The sequence below is a fragment of the Strigops habroptila genome, chromosome 3 (genome assembly GCF_004027225.2).
Source record: "Strigops habroptila isolate Jane chromosome 3, bStrHab1.2.pri, whole genome shotgun sequence".
Taxonomy (NCBI): Eukaryota; Metazoa; Chordata; class Aves; order Psittaciformes; family Psittacidae; genus Strigops; species Strigops habroptila.
The window spans coordinates 38411215-38424478 of record NC_044279.2 but is presented as its reverse complement, the minus strand read 5'-3'; positions in this window follow the sequence as shown (position 1 = coordinate 38424478).

The following is a 13264-nucleotide window of genomic DNA, read 5'->3' as shown; positions in this document are numbered from 1 at the left end:
TAATTTGTTTTAGCAGAAAACAATTTACTCCACCAAATCCTTGCTTACGAATACAAATATTTACTACATCCATTATTTGCTGCTTTTGCGTGGCTAGGGGGATTCTCTGTGCAGTCTGGAGCAAAAAGCAGCATTTATTGTGCCTGGTTGCCCAAGCAGGCCAGGGGGCAACGAGCCTTTCCAAGCCAAGCTCTGGGTTCAGCAGGGCTGTGAAATAGCACAGGTGTAGGAGATTTTCAGGACCGAAGTCTGAAGTAACATAAAAGCTGCTGCCAGCAGTAGAAAGACATTATTTACACATTGAAGAGGAAGAAATAATCAACAGACAAAAAGCCTCAAAGAAATTAATTAAAAGGTGAAGGAGGTGTAAAGCACTATGGTAAACATGTTTAGTTTATAATTTCTGGGACAAAATTATCTTACTAAAACTTGCTAAAATAAGCTGTATCAGTTGCACCCTAGTAAAGAAGCTGGGCATATGCTGAAAAATAAAGGGAGTTTAGTAGAAGAACACTTTGTTTGCTGCAGTGTTCCTTTTTCTTCCTGTTTCTTCAGCAAATGTGTGCGTTACAGTACACACTGTATTGTAGCTTAATCAGTAATGTACCAGGAACCAGCAGTTACACATCAACACACACATGTTCTTATCATCTCTCAAGGTGTGTTTGTAGATAATGTGTAATGTAAATGTGAGTGAAGGCTCCATCATTACATGAGTTCCACATACCAGTTATTGTTATCTACAAAAATAATTTATTAACAGAATAAGGGACAAGAAAGGCTGGGTGCAGTTTCAGACTAGGGTTTCTGTTGCCTAACCTTAGGTTACATGACTCACAAACTGCGGGGTGAGAATGTGTATCAAAAGCTGTGCTTTATTACCTCAACTCTGAAGAAGCTAAGGAGCATTTTAATTTGTCTGTCTCTGATCTCTGTTGTTAATAGTTTACTGTATAGCACCGTCCATGTATAGCCCCCATCTTTCTTGATTTCCCTCACCCTAAGTAGCCCACGGTATTCTTCTTTCCCCTGATTTTCCCTGTATTTTCTTTGTCATTGATTTTCTGTCCTGGTACTGGTTTCCTGGTCTCTCCCCAACCTGTCACACTGGAGCAAAGCATTTGGTTTGAAGTGTCTGGGTTGCAAAAACCTGGTTTGAGTGCTGTGGTTTTCCAGCAGTCAGGGTCACTATTGCTTGGCCATGCCTCAGAAGACTTCCTATGACCAAAGCTGGTGCCAGAGTAGTTACGCCTGTTTGGTGAATATAGAGGATTCCTCTGTGCACAGAGGACACTCAGTTTGCTATTTAACTACTTTTAAGTTTTTTAATGAAATCTGCAATGGTGTCCAAACAAGCCTAATGTGGTTAAGTATTCAGCCCAATGATCTCACATCCTCCACAGCAGTTGAAGACTCATAAACACATTTTATGTCTGTATTGGTGTGTTGTCATAATTCGAGAGACACATTGCGTGGAAACACAATAGTTGGTTATGAAAGTCTAGCTTGATGCTGAGAGATCTCAGCCAGATGTTACATTCCAGTAATCAAAAATAAGCTATTGCAGGAGCAAATAGAAAGTAGTGAAAGGCTAACTTGTATAGCCCTGGTTTTTTTTTTTTCTTTTTCTTAAAAACATAATTTATTTTTGCCTTTAAAAGCAGGGACTACTCAGAGAAGACAATGATGACTCTGAGACTACTAGGAGAAGAAATCCAAAGAATTGTAGAATCAGTAGAGCTAATCAGGGAAGACACTTCATATTATGCATTAACTTAGAATGTATATCTGAATTGAGCTGTACGTGCATTTAGAATATCAGAGCTCCAAGAAAATATCGCTACACTGTAGAATCAACTGATGCAGGAGTCCAGATGGATATAGAAGATATGATAGAGAAAAGGCTTCTCAGAAAACTCAGAATTTGCAGATACCTGCTGCACAAGGCTATTCTTCTAGATAAGTTGACCCAGGTAAGTATGTCTGTAAAAAAACTAAAAAAGAACAAAGAGTCAATTGAAAGACACAGGGCTAATTAAGAGATGAGTTTTCTGCACTGTGAAATCAAGAACAGGAAGGGAGAGAAGGTGGGAAAGAAGGAATTTGGAAAGAAGAGCCAGATTCACAAAAGACAGGAGGAAGAATGGAGATATCTGGCAGTTACAACCTGGAGAAGAAGACGAAAAATACACACAGAAGTTGTGTCTCTGAAAAAGGGATGTGAGAGGAGGACTCAGGGTGGGGGGGGTGGAGGGCAAACAATCCTGCTAAGAGTAAGGGAAGATTCACCCACCTCTCTGAAAAGCAAGCTCCTTGCAGGAACAAATTGAAAGTCAGTGTGCTGGGCAGGGGTGATTGCCTGAAAGTGAACTTTCTTTTTTTGTCACATATTGAAGAACCAGTTTAAAGCAATTTATATAAACACCTGAATCCCACAATTGATCCATGGTTCTTTTACTGTTCTAGTGAGTAAACTGATACAGAACTAACCTTATTTTCCTACTAGTCACCTGGACTCTGATTTTTTTATTTCCACAGGGGCCTAACTTCAGGAGAAGTAGATTATGTTTGCACATCCTACGTCCATAACCCTCCACAACCCTCCAGAATGCACAGTCCCCTGATAGTGGGGATTCTTTTACCCCATTCAAGGCTGAGATTTGCTTAGACCCTAAGTCTTGTGCTTCTGGGGACAGTACTTCAGCTAATAATCAGAAAATCATCATCACTGGTCTTGTCCTGAAAGACATAAAATACGCTTGATAAGACAACCACTTCTGCAGACAATGGAAATGCAGAAATGCAGGAACTCTTTTCTAACCCTTATTTGTAAAGCACACGATGGAATTCCACAGAAGGGGTTATCTATTAAACCAATGAAGATGGAGATCAATGGAAGCTCTCTATGGTGGGTAAGGAGATGCTTAAAACAGAGATGTCATCAGGTAGCGCTGAAAGGAAAGATTCTGGCATTAAACAATTTAGTTTGTACAGTAGCAGAGCAGGAGTAGCCAAGGAGCAGAGTTTGGACCTTTTTTTTCACATTTTTACTGTAGCATGGAGAATGGGAGAGCGCTGATAGGAAATGCGAGTGACACAAAGGTTTGAGAAGTGATCAAGGTATGAGTGATCAAGATTTACAGAAAAACTGAATGGCTTGAGGACTGGGGAACTAAAGTGGGATGGATTTCTGCAAAACCTAATGTCAATTATTTAGCTTTAGACAGGGATAAGAAAAAAATTTGTTATAAACCAGAAACTACCCAAGTAAAATAAACTGAGGATGGAAACTTGGGCATCTTAATTACCAGGATAAGCATGCACTATGATACAACCAAGAAAGAAAATTATGGTCAGGAAACCAATTACCTGTAGAAAGAGAGACAGCTATTTGTCAGACCTCATCTGGAACTCCATGTCCTGCATGGGGCTCCCCTATTCAGGAAAGATGAACTCAAATGGAACAGGTGCAGAAAGACATGGTTAGGTTCAGCAGGGGAAAGGCAAGCATCTTGCAAGGAGAAACTAGAGGAATATGGCATCTTTTTAGCAAAGCAATCTTTCAGTTCAGAAGGTGTTACAGAAAGAAAATAACTAAGCTAAAAGGTGAAGTTGTCAGAAAAGACAGAAATAAACTGTATAAATGTAAACTGGCCATGTGCAAATTCAGAATGGAAATTAGAAGAACTTTCCTAACCAATATAGCAACGGGAGTAGAGGAAGTGAAAAAACCAAACTGCTAAAATGGAAGTTGATAAAAAAAGATATAATGTCTGTAATAACTAGAGACTGGTATGTGTGACTCAGGAGTACTCACTGAGCTCAAAGGCCAGTTTCTTAAATTAGATGTATTTTTATAGTTCATTAAATCAGCATACCTGTGGCTGTGAAGTACTGTCTAGCTAAATGATACTGGATTCATATGTTTAGGTAAGGAGAGAGCATTAAGATCACCTATTCTGAACGTTAATGTAATACAGCCCATAGAAACCCACTCATTCATTTTTGCTCCAGGCTCAATGCATCTCTTTGATCTATAGCATATCTTTTCAGAAAGGTATTCTCTTTTAATTTAAATGCTTCAAGTGAAGTAGAATCAGCCACATTTAACAGCAACATCTATTGAAACTGCAATGCAGATGGAGTTTGAGAGAACAGCTTTTGACCTTCATGATTTTTTTTCCTCTTTGCCATCGTTGACAGGCTTTATGAGGAAATACATCAGACGGATCATTGTGGAAGGTATTAAACTTCCTACATCTATTCTGATCTGATGAATTCCTTTTCAATAGTCTCAGGAGGAGTTAATGGCTGGTGGTATGTTCTTTCTGCTATCGAGCCCAATTTTGACATCAGTGAAGTTATTCCCATTTACACCAGGTAAAAAACTGATCCTTCATACATATGATTAACAGACTTCCTGGGATGAGTAAATATTTTCGAAGTAATCCAACAGGCTCGAAAATAGCTATATATCTTATCTCTGAGTAAAGCCAGCAGACTTTGTTTTATGGCATGCTGTGTGCAGTGCACATTTAATTTCATACACAGATAGAAAGTTCTTAGGGTGATAGATATTTCCTTTAATATTAGGTTCCTAAATCTGGCACATAATCTGAGCTAATCCTTTTAATTCTCTCTATAGCTGGAAAAAAAGAGATAAATATTTGCCAGCAATAAGCTGTTTTGTTTTAGATACTTGGAATGGATCTCCTTCAGGTTAGAAAACTAACTTAAATTACAGACTTACCTTTTAAGTGTCTGCAATTAGGTGAAAGGAATTTTATAAAGTCTGGAAAAGAAATATCCTCATGACAGGGAACTCTGGGAACTCTGTGTAGCTGCCATAGAATAAATGCAGAGTAGTTCCGTAGTAAGACTAAATAAACCAAATAGCACTACTCAGATGCAGAGGTCTGATTTCTGTGTGATGGGAAGAAAGGGCAGGAGAGGAAGCCATTCAGACCTGGGAATAAATGTGATTCCTCATAAAGAGCTATGAGCCATAAAAAACACATATGGAGCTGAACCCAAGCATAGCTAAATATTGATTAGATTAAGTTATTCTTCTCTTGCAACATTTCTGCTTGGTTGTAGTATTTCATTGGCACCACTTCCAGAGATCTTGAGCACCCTGGAGCACAGTCCTGTGCAACAAGCAGTGTGCACCCTAGAGGATGCTCCCACTGTATATGACATCTTGTGACAACAAGCTTATTGTTTTCAGCACTATGGTTCTGCCATCTTTTTAGTAGCCAATACTCTTTCAAGAGCAAAGGGCAATGGTGCCAGACTTTGAACTAAATCTCAGACTAATCAAAATCCCTGCTCAAATGACCTTTTTTATGTATAGTCAGCACGCTGCTAAGCATGTCTTTTATAAGGATAGTTTGAATATGTTTAATCTGCACTACAGTGCTATGAAAATAAAGACGATGTGTCCAAACTGCTCTTAGCTACAGCAGTCAGCACAGCCATCTGGAGGTCAAGTATTTTTAGAGGTCTGACTTGGATTAGAGTATGACCCCTTGCGCATGAATCATCACAAGGATTAATGAAGTGTATAAAGTGTGTGTGCTTGTTAATCTCATCTATGGACATGACAAAGGAAGAAATTCTTCACTTTGAGATAGTAAATGGTTTAGCAAAGAGAAGACACAAAGCCTAACCATATGCTGATGGGGAGCCTACAGCTTAATGGAAAACTGTCTTTTATTATCTTAACAGTGAAGAACTACAGTGATTGTGCTCAAAGGAGGCATGACATGAAAATGATCCTGTTTCACTGTTAGCCACAAAGTTTTCACTCTTCTTCCTTTTGGCATTCTCACCTCTGTTTTAAATGTTACCTATTATATAGATTCTATATTAAATTAAAACTAGAGTTTCATCATTTGCATTGTTTTTAGTTCACACTTCCTGTAAGTTTCTCTGGCTTATGCCATGAGTATGAACATGGTTGCTCAAGATTTGGCTTTGGCTTGGCCAAATACTTTTGCAGGGGCAAGTATTTCTCATAGCAACTCTGATAACATCAGCTAGGAAGTTTACTAACTTAATTTTGGCTTGAGTTGTTGCATTAGTTCTTTAACTGGAAGATTAACAGGGGCCTCTGCCATTCCAGCTATCCACCCAGGGCAGATACTCTGAAGCGGAGTAGTTCCATAAAGATTATCTTCCCTGGCCCTGCAGAGCTGCTTTTTAAAGTTTAAAGAGTCAGCTTTAAGAAAAACTGTGTGCAGAGCTTTGAAATCCTTCAAGGATAGTGGCAATCAGAGGCTCATCTTCAGAAGCTGATCCCTTCTGGTATCGTACTGTTTGACACAGAATGAGTCCAAGGGATTACAGAGAAAGTGAGGAAGCACATCATAGCCTCCAAAAGGCTGAGCTGGTCTCTAAGAACTTCTGTAGATACAGAAGCACCAGGTTTGTTCCAGTATCCACTTTCTTTCTTTCCTCTTCTTTCCTCTTCTTTCCTCTTCTTTCCTCTTCTTTCCTCTTCTTTCCTCTTCTTTCCTCTTCTTTCCTCTTCTTTCCTCTTCTTTCCTCTTCTTCCCTCTTCTTCCCTCTTCTTCCCTCTTCTTCCCTCTTCTTCCCTCTTCTTCCCTCTTCTTCCCTCTTCTTCCCTCTTCTTCCCTCTTCTTCCCTCTTCTTCCCTCTTCTTTCCTCTTCTTCCCTCTTCTTTCCTCTTCTTTCTTTCTTTCCTTTCTTCTTTCCTCTTTTCCTTTCTTTCTTTCCTTTCTTCTTTCCTCTTTTCCTTTCTTCGTCCCTTTCTTCGTCCCTTTCTTCTTCCCTTTCTTCTTCCCTTTCTTCTTCCCTTTCTTCTTCCCTTTCTTCTTCCCTTTCTTCTTCCCTTTCTTCTTCCCTTTCTTCTTCCCTTTCTTCTTCCCTTTCTTCTTCCCTTTCTTCTTCCCTTTCTTCTTCCTTTTCTTCTTCCCTTTCTCAGTAGAGGAGGGGTTTGGACATCTCTTGTAGCGTTGAAGAGAATCATCTTTATGCAACAGCCAAGAGTATCCCAGTTCCATGTACTTGTCTGTTCAGAGGGAGGTAATCCCAGAAAACTTGTAAAAGCTGAAAAAAAGGGAACTATTTTTACAGTAGTGATTAACATTTGGAGCTTAGTGCTGGATGGTACTGAGATTCCTCTGAAAAGCAGCTCAGCACTCACAGCTCTGATTGCAGTCTTGGGAGGCTGACAGTCCCTCAGCATGGGCTGCTTAGCTTTTCTGAGGACCAGGCTCTTTACAGCATCTTTCTTCAATGGCTTCAGTAGGAAATTAGTTTTTAGTACAAATGTGAATTGCACATGTGCAGGTTATAAATCTGGATCATTGCCAGTAGGTAAAGTCGCTAACTCTGCTATTTGGTAGTTACTTAAAGTTTTCAGTAATACTCTTCAGTTCTCTTCCTCTCCTTTCAGCTTCAGAAAAAACATTTGGAAAGAAAAGAGCTTTTTTATGTATAGAGGGGATAAATTAATAGCACTTGCGGGACAAAGATGAGTGGGAATGAAAATACGAGTTTTTCAGCAAATGTTTATAGTCTGCAAATGATAGAATTTTCATATTCCAGCTTTGTAAAAAATAGCACTCAGGGGCAGAAATGAAAGGTTTGCGTGTGAGGGGATTAAACTGAAAAAGCAATACAACTATCTGAATCAGGACAGACCCGAGTGCCCACAGAGCGCTGCAGAGCAGCAAAGTTTAATGTCAGCGGGATTGTGAAGGTCAGTGAGCAGATGACAGTTGATGGAAACTCCTCTCCAGGCTATGAAAAGACTACACACATCTGGCAGAATAGTCCCAGAGGACCCCCGAGTTTCAGGGGGTTGTGAAGCCTGTAGCTCACTTGCTGTGTAGTGTTATTTTGATAGCATCACTTTGTCTACAGCAACCATAGAAAAATAAAGAAGTTCCCATTCAACTTTCAGAGCAGGGACGTTTTATCCTAAATGAAACTTAAGGAATTAATAATGTTGAAAGCTAAAGCTTGCTTACTTATAGTTGCTGTTTAATTTTTGTATGTATTTACTGACTTTGCCAAATAGAGGTATGCCTCAGTGAAAGTGGGGATTGAGTGTCATATTATCCTGAAATACAAGAAATATGCTTGTCAAAATAAATATAAAATCTGCATTTTTGGAGCAAAATTTCATGACAGATGTTATGTACTTCCAGTGTACTTATTCTAAACATAACTGGTGACCACATTGCCTGCCTGCCTGTATTATGTAGAGTTTTCATATAAGGCATTAAGAAAGCATCTTTATAGGGAATATTATAATTATAGTTACATAACTGATGTCTATAAAACAACAACAGAATGACTTAGTTCTCATTTTTTAACCTGTAAGTATCTGATTTTTGGAACACTAAACAACTGTGTACCTGTCTGGGCCTCATATCATTGAGGCGCTTCCCACCCATGGCTGGAGGGCAGCAGGGAAAATTCAGAGAACAAAAGTGTCACATTTTTCTGGCAGGTTTATTCTTTTTCCCTTGGAAAAATTAGGGCAGGGAGGAAGGTTACACATATAATTTCTAATCTGTACTGACAGTGACTTGCCTTATAAACATCTTTAGATTTACATAGGCATAAACAAAATCAGAATCAAGTTCCCAGGGTTTAGACCTGAATATGAAATATGCATGTCCCTTTCTAGGAGAAACGCTCCTAGATCAGCTCCCCTCTGCTTGAAAAAGAAGGTGATAGTCTAAAGATGCATCTGAAGCCTTTTGTTTCTTCACTGGCAAAGGCTGTTCTCTATACTTTTAAGGCATCTTTCTTCACAGCAATCTGTACTTTATGGCACAGATGGTTTAAAGATACGTTGAAAATGCCAGAGGTCAAAATTACTACCTTTTATGTTAGTAACAGCTCCCATACATTGAGCCCTGCCTACATGATACAAACCTACAAGAATCATATTCAGTGTTGGTTCTTTAGCAAGCATTTTTTAAACAAAGTTAGACTTGATAATATACTTACAGGCTAGATAATAAAATCCTTACTGACACCGATTAACATGTTAATCAATGATGAATCCATTTTGAAACCAACAAAATATTTTAGACCTGGAGACATATAGCTTAAATGAATCCTGATCAGGCACTGGGAAATAGGAAATCCCTGACGTAAGCCCTGACATAAAAGAAGAGCTTATTTCATGAAGTACATAAATGAGCAAAAAGGATGTAAGACAGCCAAGAAGGCTAACAGTAAATGAAAAGGTCTGGGGAGGCAGGGAAGGTGAAAAGAAAGAGATATGGATTAGGTACATGAGTTTATTCATACTTAAGGACTTCTTTGATTTTAATATGAGCCAAATATCAATGAAAGCTTAAAGATCTGTATTTCAGAGAGTTTTCAGATGAAGGGCTTAGAAGGACACTGGTGCTGTATGGGAAGAGGAGGCTGCATCCCTTGGGAGGGAGAGCGGATCACGGACAGACCTGCTGCAAGAGGTTTCTTTTCTGGTGGAACAGTTGTTGCTTTAGGGGAAGTGAGAGTGTTTGAGACACTAGACCTTGCTAAAGGAGGAACATATGACTGATATTGGCATAAGGCCATGGAGCGCCTGGATAGGAGTTCAGAACAGAGCTGGCTGGGGATTTTCTGGTGAAACTCTTTTGTCAGAATAGGAACCTTTTGTGAAGACATATCCACATTTAAACTCCCTCCCCGGGGACAAGACTTCCAGTGCTAATATGGAAAGTGTGGTCAAAGGGATGGCACAATGCACCTCTGACCAAGAGCCCAGTGGCCAACACAGTCACCTGGGCCACAGGACCCCCCCTTCAAGTGCCTGTTCTAGGATGAAGGGTATCTTACCTCTGTGCTGCCTTTCTCCAGGCCTTGTAAAGAGTGGAGAGCACTGGGTGCTATACAGCTATACATTTCCCAGCCTGGAGCTGGGATTGGCATGGGACAGGATTTGCCTGCTCCTTAGTGTATAGACATGGCTGGGACATTAAGGTTTGTTTTGGTGGTCAGGCCACTGCCTCTTCTAAGCTAGGTTGCTCAGCAACTCATGTGTTAGGCTGTGTCTTTTGTAGAAAGAGTTTTCATTTTTATTGTCTGGAGTACAGAGGAACATCGTTACCATGAAAGAAGGGTTTACATTGTTAATGGCTACAAACACCTATTATTTCGAAGTGAAAGTAAAAGCCCTAACAGGCAATTATGACATTATGACATGACACTAACTGGTGCCCAGTTCACTCATATAGCCCATAGGAAACTGAGAGGCTCCAGACGCTGCTCTGAGACGCAACTTTGTTCACCCCTGTAACAGTTCACGATGTGGTAGGAGGGAGGAAAAGAAAGGAAATGGCACGCAGCATTTGTTTCACCTGGCATCAGGAGTGAGAAAGTTATTGTGAAAGCATGAAAAATCTCTTCTCCTTGACACTACTGTTTAGACAGTAGTTTAATCAGGAAATGCAGAAACTTGTATTGGTTAGAGACCTTAGAGCAACAGGTGAAGTTTCAAGGGGTGGAGTATCCCTTTGGCTGAAGGTCAAATGCTGTGACAGCCTGAGATCTGTGTCTGCACAGCTTATATAGGCTGTCCCTACTGTTTCAGCAGATCCAGAGATCTGCTGATCTCTTTGAGGTTGCAAGCTGCATGGTTAATACAGTTCTTATCCATCTTCTCTATTTTGTGTTTAACACCACACTGAGAAGAAATTCCAATGGCAAGCAAACTTCTATCATTCACTATCCACATCCCACTGTTCAAATTGCTCACTGCTACCCAGGACAAACCAGTTTTTCAAGCCTGTTTAGACCTATATGTGTGACTGGCTATACAGTGAATCATTCTGTATGGGGCTTTGGTCACAGCCTGACCATGGAGAGGCACCTCAGAAGGGGAAACGGAGGTTGTAAAAAACAGAAGACACAAAGTGAGGAAAGGCTTGGAGGAGAAGGAAGATAAAAGCGTTATAAAACCAACTGTAGCTGCTTGGGAAGTTTCAAAGGGGAGATCCTTTACTCCAGGTTCATTGCAAGTGTACTGGCATTATTTTTCTGCCAAGATATGCCTCTCCCTTTCCGGTTTCTTGTGTGACACAGTGGGCAAAGTCAGCATGTCATTGCAGCTCCCCTGCGGTGGTGGAGAGCTGTGTGTGCCGCGTCAGAGGCTCCCACCTCATGCTGCACCCAGGCTGTGCACCGTTAATCCTCCTCTTCTAATCTGTAAAGAGGAGCAGTAAATGAATGGGGTTTTACAACTCCTTTACTGGAAAAAAAGCTTTTCAGCCATTTGTGGCATGGGCTTTGTTACTGAGAGGGCACAGCTGACCATCGAAACAGTCAAGGTAATGGGAGGGGTAATGGGAGAAATTTCACATGCAGCCAAACAGCACCAAAATTTCTCATGTCGTTGCTGTCATTGATAGGCCTCTGCAATTACCTGCATGACCTTCATACTTGTAGGTACAACTGCAAACATAATCTGTGCCATAACTGTGGCTTTCCCTTTCTCCAAGACATATAAAAAAGCACTGTGTAGCCAAGAAATAAGAAATCATCAACTCATACAGAATATTTAACTTGAAAATCTGTCATTTAATGGAAACTGTTTGCTTCTAATGTTGGATGACATATTTTGACTTTGAATACTATTAAATAGAGATATGAAACATGTAGGAATTATAGTACATTCAGATCCTGAGTTTCTATTCAGCAGCTATATTTAGCATGTTGGAAACCCACTAGGAAATGTATTTAACTTTTACATTATTTTCCATTTACCGTCTTAGAAAAGGAGCGTATATCAGGTCCTAAGACTATTTTTGCTTTTTCGAAAGACAGAAGCAAACATATTAAATGCAGATTTTGAGGGGTGTAGGAGATCTTACTGGGATCTTACCAGAACCTCCTTATGGTTAATGTTCAATAGGCACATTCAAAAAAGAAACCCCAGAAGTTCTGGCAAACTTCTTCAACATCCACAGCCATAAGTAGAAAATTGCAATGAAAACAGGTTTCAGATCTAAATCATATTTATCTTCAGCTGTTTAAACATTCTAGGATGAGTGAGAAACTCAGCTGTGCTGGGTTTACACCTCCTGAGGATGGAGGCTGGGGAAAGGTCCAGAGATGCTGTGGAGCGCTCTGCCCCCAGACAGGCCTGGGGTCCTCTGGCAGCCAATTACTGTATATCCTCCTGGGAGTAATTCCAGGGCAATGCTGGCGCAGATCCCTACCTGCCCAAAATCCAAGAGCGCTTTGAGGGAGAGTGAAGAGGCAAAGAGGCAGCGGGCCTCTTGCACATGAAAGGTCCTTGCGCACCGGCCAGTGTGTGTGTGAATGCTCATTCTGGCTTTCTGCACTATTACTGCCCTAGCACAGTTTCCCTCAGACATTTGTGACTGAATGCCTGGGCTAAACATCTCACAGACAGCAATGCTACAACTCAAGCCTTCTTTAATGAGTATCTAGTGTGTATGAAGATTTATAGCTGTGTAGTTTTTGGTATAAAATGGTGTTTCCCAACTCCACTTATAATAAACTTACTTTACTGATACAGATACTGATACTTACCTCTTCAAATCCTGCATCATCTGTGATTCCCTTCTTACTCTTCATGGCCCTTTTCATGCAATTTTATATAGCCCTTTAAACTTTTGTCATGATTCATCTGTGGCTATGGCATCCCTCCATAAAGACGCCCACATTTCTCAACTTACTTATTTGTTGAGTGCTTTAGATCTAAACCATACCACACAGTTGTTTCTCCCAGTCCTTACAAAATCTGTATTTCATGAGCGCAATTATTTTTAGGAACATTCTCAGATTCAGGGTGGGTATTGTGAAATAAGCTACTCAGTCAGCCAATTGCCTAGAGTTAAAAAAAAAGAGTATTACTCCAGAAAGGAGCCCAGAAAGTCAAAGGCAGGTACAAACCCTCTCATAAAAATGGAATCGGTTGTGTCTGTTTAAATATAATTAATGAAAGTGCATGAAGAGATTACATCACACCTTCATTAAAAGCTGATTTAGAAAACAGCTAGAGGAAGTTGTTTTCAGTGTAGGGCAGATATTGTTTTTTGTGGATCCTACAAAAGCCAGGCTCTAAGTTACATCTTTTTGTCACCATCTACAGGTGCTCTACATGCTGACACTTTCCCTTTTTTTTCCCCCTAAATACAGACAGCAGAATTGAAGAATGGGAACTGACACTGAAGACTGAAAAATGGGCTTGGGCCAAGGGAGCTTCATAAATCAGTTCAGTCCAGAATGTTCTTAATCTCTCACA